General features: G+C 36.2%; 1 protein-coding gene across 3 annotated transcripts in view; it reads left to right on the top strand.

Annotated features, from left to right (window-relative positions):
• Positions 1-9,705, top strand: part of Exoc2 (exocyst complex component 2) — a 164,324-nt gene that overhangs the window by 23,791 nt on the left and 130,828 nt on the right. The window lies entirely within an intron of this gene.

Below are 9,705 nucleotides of genomic sequence, written 5' to 3'. Positions count from 1 at the left end.
TCTTTTTGCTTTTTGCATTTTCTTTGACTGTTCTCTCAATGTTGTCTATGTTATCTTCTGCTCCTGAGTTGTCGCCATCATGGCAGAGAACATGTGAAGAAGCAGGTCGGTGTGGTACTGGAGCAGTAACTGAGAACTTACATCCTGAGACACAGCCATGAGGCAGAGAGAAGGGGAGAAACAGAGAAGGAGGGAGGGAGGAAAGAAGAAAGATCACACACTAACTAGGAATGATGTGGGCTTTTGAAACCCCAAAGCCCTCCCCAGTAACACATCTCCTTCAATATGTTCACACCTCCCAATCCTTCCCAAACAGGTTCACCACCTGGGGACAAAGCCTTCAGATATGTGAGTTTATAGAGGTCATTCTCATTCATACCACCACAACTCATCTTTAATTTTTGAATAGCTGAAAATATTAGAATACACTGCTGTAATTTATAGCTTACTTGCTGTGTTGGCTGAAGCTTTATTTGGTGTACTGCTTTAAGTGGAAACTTAACAATGAAAATACATACAGCTGTATATTTTTTTCTATCAATCTTTCTTTGATAAATATAAATTTTAGAACATAATGTAATCCTGATTTTCACCTTTAATTCAATACATATATTTCTACTAAAATACCTTTAATTTTTTAGGTTACCTTTATGTACTAAAGTTTGAGTATATTGTAAAGGTTATTCTTGAAGTTTAGTAATATAGATATAGATAAAACACTTAGTAGTTTCTGGTTTGGAATGCAAGAAACTTGGAGACTATTCCCTTGCATTCCTCCAGTAAGGAAAAACTAGATTTAAAAAAAAAAATTACTTTTTTTTTTGTTTTGTTTTTTTGTTTTTGTTTTTTTTTTTTGAGACAGGGTTTCTCTGTTTAGCCCTGGCTATCCTGGAACTCACTCTGTAGACCAGGCTGGCCTGGAACTCAGAAATCCGCCTGCCTCTGCCTCCCAAGTGCTGGGATTAAAGGCGTGCGCCACCACTGCCCAGCAAAAAATTACTTTTTTACTATGAAAATCCCCAACTTATTTCCTTCAGATATTTATCATAAGGCAGATTGCTACCCTGCACACATAGAGACAAATAGACTTAGTGTTGGGTTAATCAGCATATCATGTGCAACAAACATTACTAACCATGCTTAGGTGTGTTGTGGATATGAGGATTAACAGTTTACCACTACAATTATATGTCAAGGGCTCTCATGAAAATAATAGCTAATAAATAACTGATAAGTAATGTAAATAGATGGGACATTTAAGGAAAAGTAGAGATAAACACCAACAAACAAATCTTGACTTTGATGGACTCATCAGTAGATTAATTTCTGCAGAGAAAAGAATCCATGAACTAGAAGTCTCTATTGAAACTTAAACTATACAGAAAAGAGTAAAAATCACCATAGAAAATGGAACAGGATATCCAAGAATTGTGAAAAACTGTAATGTATGCATGATGAGAATTTTAGAAAGAGAAGACAAAGGAACATTGGCTGAGAGTTGTTTAAAACTGGTAATAGATGTCAAACCCCGGACCCAGGAAGCTTGAATAACAGTAGCGGGCATACCTACTACCCCCTAACTATGCAAGAGTACATTCAAACTGCAGAAACAAATCAAAGGCAGTGACAATCTAGAGAGTGGCTGAGAGGGCCAGGGGGCACCTTGCAGGAAGGAACAGTTTCTCTTGAAGGGAGGTCCTTCCTTTCGAAACCATTTAACATTTAACTAGGTAAGGGAAAAAAACAAACCCTAACAATGTGGAATTCCTGGGTGGAAATGTCACTATTGCAGGACAGAGACACAGCTCCACACTCACCTGCAGCAGCTTGAAGATTTCACTTAATCCTTGAGGTTCTTCTACTCTGGTTAAATAGAATGCTTTGCTTTGCCACAGAGTAGAATTTCAAAAACAGCTAATATGAAGCAGAGTTAGGATTTATTAAGTATACATTTTTGATGTGTACTTAATTATGAGCACTAAGAGGAATAGAGACACTCAGGAAGAAAGTAAGGCCCACACCAAGAGCAGGAGTGCAAGCTTCTCATTTTGTTGTCCTAGTGGTGACTAGGAATTTGGAAAATTTTAGAATTTTGTTCAGCCACATTCCAAGGCACTCTCTCCTCTGTTACTACTGTCTTAGTTACTTTTTTATTTCTGTTAAGAGATGCCATGACCAAAACAGTGAATTGGAGCTTGCTTACAGTTTGAGAGGGTTAGGTTAGTCCATGGCTATCATGGTGGAGAGCTTGGCAGCAAGAAGGTCTACATGGAGCTGGAGCAGTAGCTGAGGGTTCACATCTCCACAGACACCGGGCAGAGAGCACTGACTGGGAATGGCATGACCTTTTGAAACTTTGAGTGACAGATGGCATCTAACAAGGCCACACCTAATCTTCCCAAACAGTTCCACCAACTAGGGCCAGTATTCAAGTATGTGACGCTGTGAGGTGATTCTCACTCAAACAGCTATCACCACATTTGTGATAATCTTGTTTGGTTAATTGGGATTATAAAATGGTGCTGAAGCCTTGGGTGGGTTTACCATCTGATTTGATAAAGTAGTGCTGCATAAGGGAGTTAGGATAGATCCATTCACTATAAATGTGGTTTTTGATGTGGTTTCTAAATTACACATTAGCTGGGAAGGGAGAAGAACCTGAAGCAAAAGCTACCAATTGTGTTGTAATTCTTGATTCTCTGCTGTTGAGAGGCCTCAGCCTGTTCTTTTTTCATGTCTCTCTTCCTGTCTCTTTAAATGTAAAGAAGAATTATTTCTTAGATTAACAGAGAATTTGCTGCTAATAGATGCATTTTAAATGTTAGAATTTACCAATGTTACAAGTTCTTTAGATGGTAGGAAAAACATTGGCTAGAAACTTGGTTTGACGTGTTGCTGTTTGTTGTTCCTCTGTTGTCCATGAGTCATGAAGAGGTGTGAGTGACTGGCATCCTAGTCCCTTCCTCTGAGGAACTGATGTGCTTGCAACAGAACGCATCTATGGAACAGTACAGACTGCAGCATAATTTATTGTTGACTTGCAGAAGAGCTAGAAGCAGCTCAGATGTAGATACCCTGTAATCCCAGCATTGGAGAAATAGAGGTGGGAGGATTACAAACTCAGGCCAGCCTTATCTCCTAACCCTTCCCAAACAGTTTATCAACTAAAAACTAAGTACACATATATGAGCCACTGCGGGCCATTCTCATTCAAACCATCATACTCTTCATGACCTCCATTTGCTCATTGGTACTCTCAGGATTTCCTCTAATAAACTCTCTGATGATCACATTGTTGAGGATCAGGTATTTCAAGTTTACATATTCCACAGACACAAGGGAATATATGACAATCCTCTGTCTGCTTCTGCACTTATGCTATGTTCTATCCACTAAAAGGCAGGGACCCAGTGACCACCATATAGAGGATGAATCCCCAGACTTGCTGTTACCTACCATGAGGCCCTTGTACTTTTTGGTCCCTGAAGAAGGGGACTACAGTATATAGAAATAACCTTTCTTGTTTCTAGAACTGAACTCATTGCAGATGCCAGTCTGTGAGATGTACATTCAGGTTAGCATCTACTGTAGCTTGAATATAAAGTGTCTCACAAAAGTCAATGTGTTAAATGTTTGATGTCCAAAGCAGTGCTACTAGGAGGTGTGGTGGACCTTCAGAAGGTGGGCCTAGCCCTCAGGCCACTGGGCCATGCTTTAAAACAGAGTGAGTGAGTCCTCATTTCTGTTCTATTTCTTTCTGCTCCCTGTAACATGAGAGAACTGGTGTTGCTACTCCATGCACACCTCCCACAATGTTCTGCCTGGCTATAACAGTGACAGAGAGCAGACCAACACAAATGATAGGACAGGTTGTTGGTATGAAAAGAAATTTTGGCATAAGGTGGAAATGTACAATGGGATAGAACAGAATGATAAAATGAAATGAGATGATATAGAATGCTGGGGTAAAGTGGGATGTAGAGATGCAATGGAATGATATGTGAGATCGGATAGGCTAAAACCAGATGGGCGGGGAAGGGAAGGGAAGGGATGAGCTGCAGCACTGGAATGAAATGGGATGATAGGATGAATGGAATGAAACAGGGCAGGGTAATATGCAATGGTGGGGTGGGAAGCTAGGACTAGAGGGTGGGATAAGATTGTTTGAAATGAGCTCAGTCTCTCTGAAAGGCGTAAGATGGCTTTTGTATGTACATCACAGACAGAGAGATGAGCAACTGTCTTCTGAAGGTGTCAACAGGAGTCTTAACATTACTGGTGAATAGCCGTTTTAGAGTTATAACTCTCAATTTACTTTCTCATTTCTGAGTCAGGAATGTACAGTTGTTGGGTTTGGTGAAATATTTAAAAAAATGTGAGAACTATTTGTAAAAGCTATTTTGGGAAAGTTTCAGGATCTTCACGTGGTGTGTGTATACGTTTGTGCTGTAGCACAGACATGCTTTGTGATTCTGTTGGTAAGCTCAGACACAATGACCAAGGCAATGTATAGAAAGAAGGGGTTTTTGGCTTATGGTTTTTAGAACAATAAGAATCCATTATGGCAGGGAATCTTGGCAGCAGATGACAGTTATGGTACAAGAATAGGTAAGAACTCAAACCCTAAACTTTGTGTAGGAAGCAGAGCTATAACTTTGAATGACATGTGGCTTTTAAAACCCCAACGCCTGTCCCTTGTGACATACTTCCTCTAGAAAGCTGTACTTCCTAAACCTTAGCCAAGTAGCACTACCAACTGGAAACCAAGTATTCAGATGACTGAGACTGTGGGGGGAATTTCATTCAAATCACTACATATTCATTTGAGCCATGTCTTCCAGCTTTTTCCATTGTATTTCATATAATTAAATGAGAAAGAAATTTCAAACTATAATAACGTGTGTGTGTGTGTGTGTGTGTGTGTGTGTGTGTGTGTGTGTGTGTGTGCGCGCGCACGCGCGCGCACGATGTATGTTTCTACTTAGTATGTGTTGACACCAGAGAACAAGCCTTTCAGGAACTTGTCTTTAGAGCCATGGTTTCATATTGGCCTAAAACTTTCAAAGTAGCTTAGGCTGGCCAGCCAGTGATCTCTAAGAATCTACTTATCTTTGCCTCCCCAGCTACAAATGTGTGCCACTACACTCTTCTGTTTGTTTTGTTTTGTTGTTTTTCAACATGGGTTCTGGAGATTGAATTTGGATCTTCATGCTTGAGCAGTAAGCACTTCAGGGTTTGCTGCCCTAAAATTCATTGCATATCTCTGGGGTATAGTATGTTCAGATGAGAAACTTCATGGTATTTGTTAGATTGATCAAATCTCTTCTTTCTTAACTTTGTGAATACCAGCACATTCTTTTCTGCTAATCAAAGTCACCATTCTCAGTGATTACTAGCATTAGCATTTCTGTTAGTAAGCTTTTCTCTATAATGTCAGTGATAACTCCTTACTTTCTTTAAGATGTCATGCTACTGTATTTTTGGCAACAGGGAAAGCAGAGCACTTGTACTTAGAAATTTGGTTCTGTATGAACTAGACCAGATTCTGAAAGTAGTCCAAAGAAGCCACATGCTTATCCAATTTGGGCTGTAATTTCAGTAGTGTCAGTAAGATAATTAAATCACTCAGAGGACTCAGTTTTCCATGCCAATTAAAGGAGAGTTTGCCTTTGTCAAGAATTGGTTTGTGGATGTTAATCCATGAGACAAGTTATTTATTTAATCTTTCCTTGTTTATTTTCCATGCAGTAAGTATTATAGTATCTTTGGTAAAAGTTTCTTTGCTAAAAGAGTTGTTAAACATCCCCCTATGTATGTCTTTGTAGGCCCTTAATTTTTTGTTAATACATTACCAGACAAAATTCTACATTATAGCTTCTGGGAATATACTTAAGTATTTGAAACACTATTATGTCTTCTTTTAGAGGACTAGTAAAAGAGAGCAATATTCATTTGTAAAATGCTATTTTTTATAAAATTAACTAACTATTACCCTATTGATTATTTTCTATTATTTAAAATCAGTTTATTGGTTGCTTGTTTATATATTTTGTCAGTTTTAGGTATAAATATAGTCATCATGAGTTTTTTTAATTAACATGAACTGAATAGGATGTTAATCTGTTGCATTTGTGTTTTAATTCAAAATTATATCAAAACATTGTTTTTTAACTTTATTTTGAGATAACTTCAAAATTTAAAAAATAAAAGCCTTTTAAGACTATTCAAAATAACAATTTCTGCCAAGTCTCTTAGCCAGATCATCAAATATTTACTTTTTGGCCCATTTTCTTTATTCCTTCCATTTACCTGTTTATTTTGTCTGATGCCATTTGAAAATAAGTGTCCACCAACTGAGGTGCATGTTCAGTCTTTTAAAAATTTTTTCTTCTGAATTTTAGTGGTATCTGTTGCATTACCTAAAAATATATATATTTATAACCTAGTGAACAAGGACCTGAACCAAGTGCACAGTTGTCCTGAGGTACAGGAAGAAGTAGAGGGGCAGAGTTTCACAGTTTTCTTTTTAAAAGCTTTCAAAAAGTTACTTAATGGGGTTGCAGAGATGGCTCAGCGGTTAAGAGCACTGACTGCTCTTTCAGAGGTCCTGAGTTCAATTCCCAGCAACCACATGGTGGTTTACAGCCATCTGTAATGTGATCTGGTGTGTCTGAAGACAGCTATAGTGTAGTGTACTCATATACATAAAATAAATTGTTTTTAAAAAGTTAAAAAAAATTTTTTTTTCTTGACTCTGACACTTCCAGAATGTTATTATAGGCTTATCTACTATTCTTACTAATTTGGCTTGGACAATACATTGATTTCTCTTTGAAGTTCATTTATAGGGAGATGCTTAAAAATATCACATGACTATCCAGTTTTTAAATCATGTATTTACTAGTTTAGTGTTCTTTCAGTGATTTTTCTTTATAATTATGTATATATATATATATGTATATATATATACATATTCACCTTACATCTGATCACTGTTCCCCATTCCTGATTTCCTCTGTAATTATTAGTGGTCATGGGATAAGTAAATGACTTTCTACAGTAATTATTCTATGCATCTGTTCATTGATTATATTCCTAAAATAGAATTGAATATTTTTAAATAACACACAACTTACTGCTATCAATTTTGTTTTATTTTTCCTCAGTGTGCACCATTAAAAGCAGGCAAGGACACAAAAGATAGATCTGCCTTGTATTTGAGCTAATATTGTAACTCTGGGGGTTACAGAATAGGAGAGCCACGTGGACAGTTCCCTTTGGATGCTATATTTTCCTAAATTTGAACACTAGTTGTCTTCTAGTTAGATCCCCACAACCTTGATATATCTCCCTTGTTCCTCGGCCCCTTCTTTACTGGAGCATGCCACTGTGTCAGAGCTTTTCTTATATATGTCTTCTCTTCTATGTGAGCACCATCTTTCTGGAAATAGTTTGTTGCATACAAGTAGATTCAGAACAGATGGCCTTTTTGAACATACTGTTTTGTTGGTGATTTCAGCTTGAAATACTCACTACAACAAATGTCTAAGTACTTCTACTGATTGTATGCATTGCATAAATACTTATTTATATAAATTATGTATCATAGATGTGTATATACTATATTATATATGCATATATGTTTTATTCATAGAAAACATTTTGAAACAGGGTCTCACTGTATAGCCCAGACTAGTTTTGAACTTACTCATCCTCAGCTTCCTGAATCAGTATTCAGGGATTACAGATGTGTGCTATCATATTCCCAGACTGAATTTATTTATCTTCTGTGAAGTGTTTTCAAATCTTTTGTTTGTTTAAAAAATATTTTGCTATTAAGTCCCATTAATATTTTTATATAAGCTACTTAGTGATATGTGTGTGTGTGTGTGTATATATATATATATATATATATATATATATATGAATATTTTTTTCTGGGATACTTCTCTGGATGTTAATTTTAATTTTAGTGAGGTAAAAAAATGTTTAAAAAAGTATGGTTACTTTTTATTTAATTAAAAATTATTCAATCTATACTTCCAGCCAATGTTGATAGTTTTTATGGCATCATCTTTGTGGTTTATAATTTTAGTTTTCATGTCTGAGTGTATAACCCACTTTGAAGTGACTTTTATAAAGTATGGGGTTATAGTTAAAAGCTTTTCTTTATTTTCCTGCATACATATTCGATTATTTGCATACTGTTTGATAAAATTATGTATTTTCTCCATTGATATGCTTTGGAACCTTTGTTAGAAGTCAAGTGAACATGCACGAGCTTTTTTACTTCTGGGTTTTACTATATTCCATCACTTGTCAGCCCACCTTAATGGCAATAACACATTGTCTTCATTACTGTAGACTTGTAAAATATCTTGAATTTATGCACTTTTTTCTTTTTAAAATTGTTTTCACTATTCTAAGTTCCTTGACTGTCTTTAGAAAATTTTGAGTTATTTTGCTAAAATCACTATATAAACTTGCATAAATTTATAGATCAGTTGATATTTTAATAGTATACAACCTTATGATCCATGAATGAGGTATAGATCTTCATTTATTTAAGTCTTTATTATTCCTGTTTGTCATTTTTTTTTTAAATTTTTAAATTTTTTTTTGAGATACGGTTTCTTTGTATAGCTCTGGCTGTCCTGGAACTCACTCTGTAGAACAGGCTGGCCTCGAACTCAGAAATCTGCCTGCCTCTGCCTCCCAAGCGCTGGGATTAAAGGTGTGCGCCACCACTGCCCAGCCCTGTTTGTAATTTTTTCTTGTACATTTCACTGCTCATAATGATATTTTCAATTTAAAAATTTTTATTTTGTTTGTTTTTTTGAGACAAAGGACCATTCATACCAGGCTATCCTAGAAGTCACTATGTAACCACCAAGGATGGCCTTGAACTTCTGATTATCTTGCCTGTATCTCCCAAGTTCTGGACTTATAGACAGGGGTTCCCACCCTCTGTTATGCACTGTTGAGGATCCAACCCAAGTCTTCATGCATGCTAGGCAAGCACTGTAGCTGAGCTACATCTGTAGCTTTCAGATAGAATTTGAAATTTTTTTCTAATTGATTCCTTCTAGAATATTTTAAGTAGCTAGATTTATAAAGATTCATTTGTTTTATTTTTAATTATGTGTATGTATGTGCATTTGAGAATAGGTACCCACATAATGTAGAAACATCAAATCAAATCATGCTGGAGCTGGAAAAACAGGCGGTTGTGAGCTGTTCAACATGGTTCTTGAAACCAAACTTGGGTCCTCTGCAAGAGCAATAAATGCTCTTAACTGCTGAGCCATTTTTTAAGCCCTAAACAACTGCTATTTTTATGTATAAACATGAATCCTAATATAGCTAAACTTAGTTGTTAGTGCTGAGTTGATTTAGTTCAGATGATTTTTGTACTTTTTCTCTTTGTGACCTCTTTACTAAGATGTTTGTAGGTACACAAAGTTGATATACAAACACTTGCTGATAATAAAGCATAAATACCTTTTGAAACAGTCTTTTGATGTAGAATATTGCCAGTTATTAAGGATGAATGCAGACTTGCATGTTAATGAAATGGATGTGTTTGTTAATATTTACATAAGGGATTCAGTCTTGGCAAACTGTTTGATGCTATAGGATGTAGAATATCTTCAGCATCTTCAGAGATGATTGATACTCTAGTTTTGAATGTGAATGAAGTGGCTG

The sequence above is a fragment of the Mastomys coucha genome, unplaced genomic scaffold, assembly GCF_008632895.1.
Source record: "Mastomys coucha isolate ucsf_1 unplaced genomic scaffold, UCSF_Mcou_1 pScaffold7, whole genome shotgun sequence".
Taxonomy (NCBI): Eukaryota; Metazoa; Chordata; class Mammalia; order Rodentia; family Muridae; genus Mastomys; species Mastomys coucha.
Note: the sequence above shows the minus strand (reverse complement) of the source record. Positions and strands in the feature narration are given on the sequence as shown.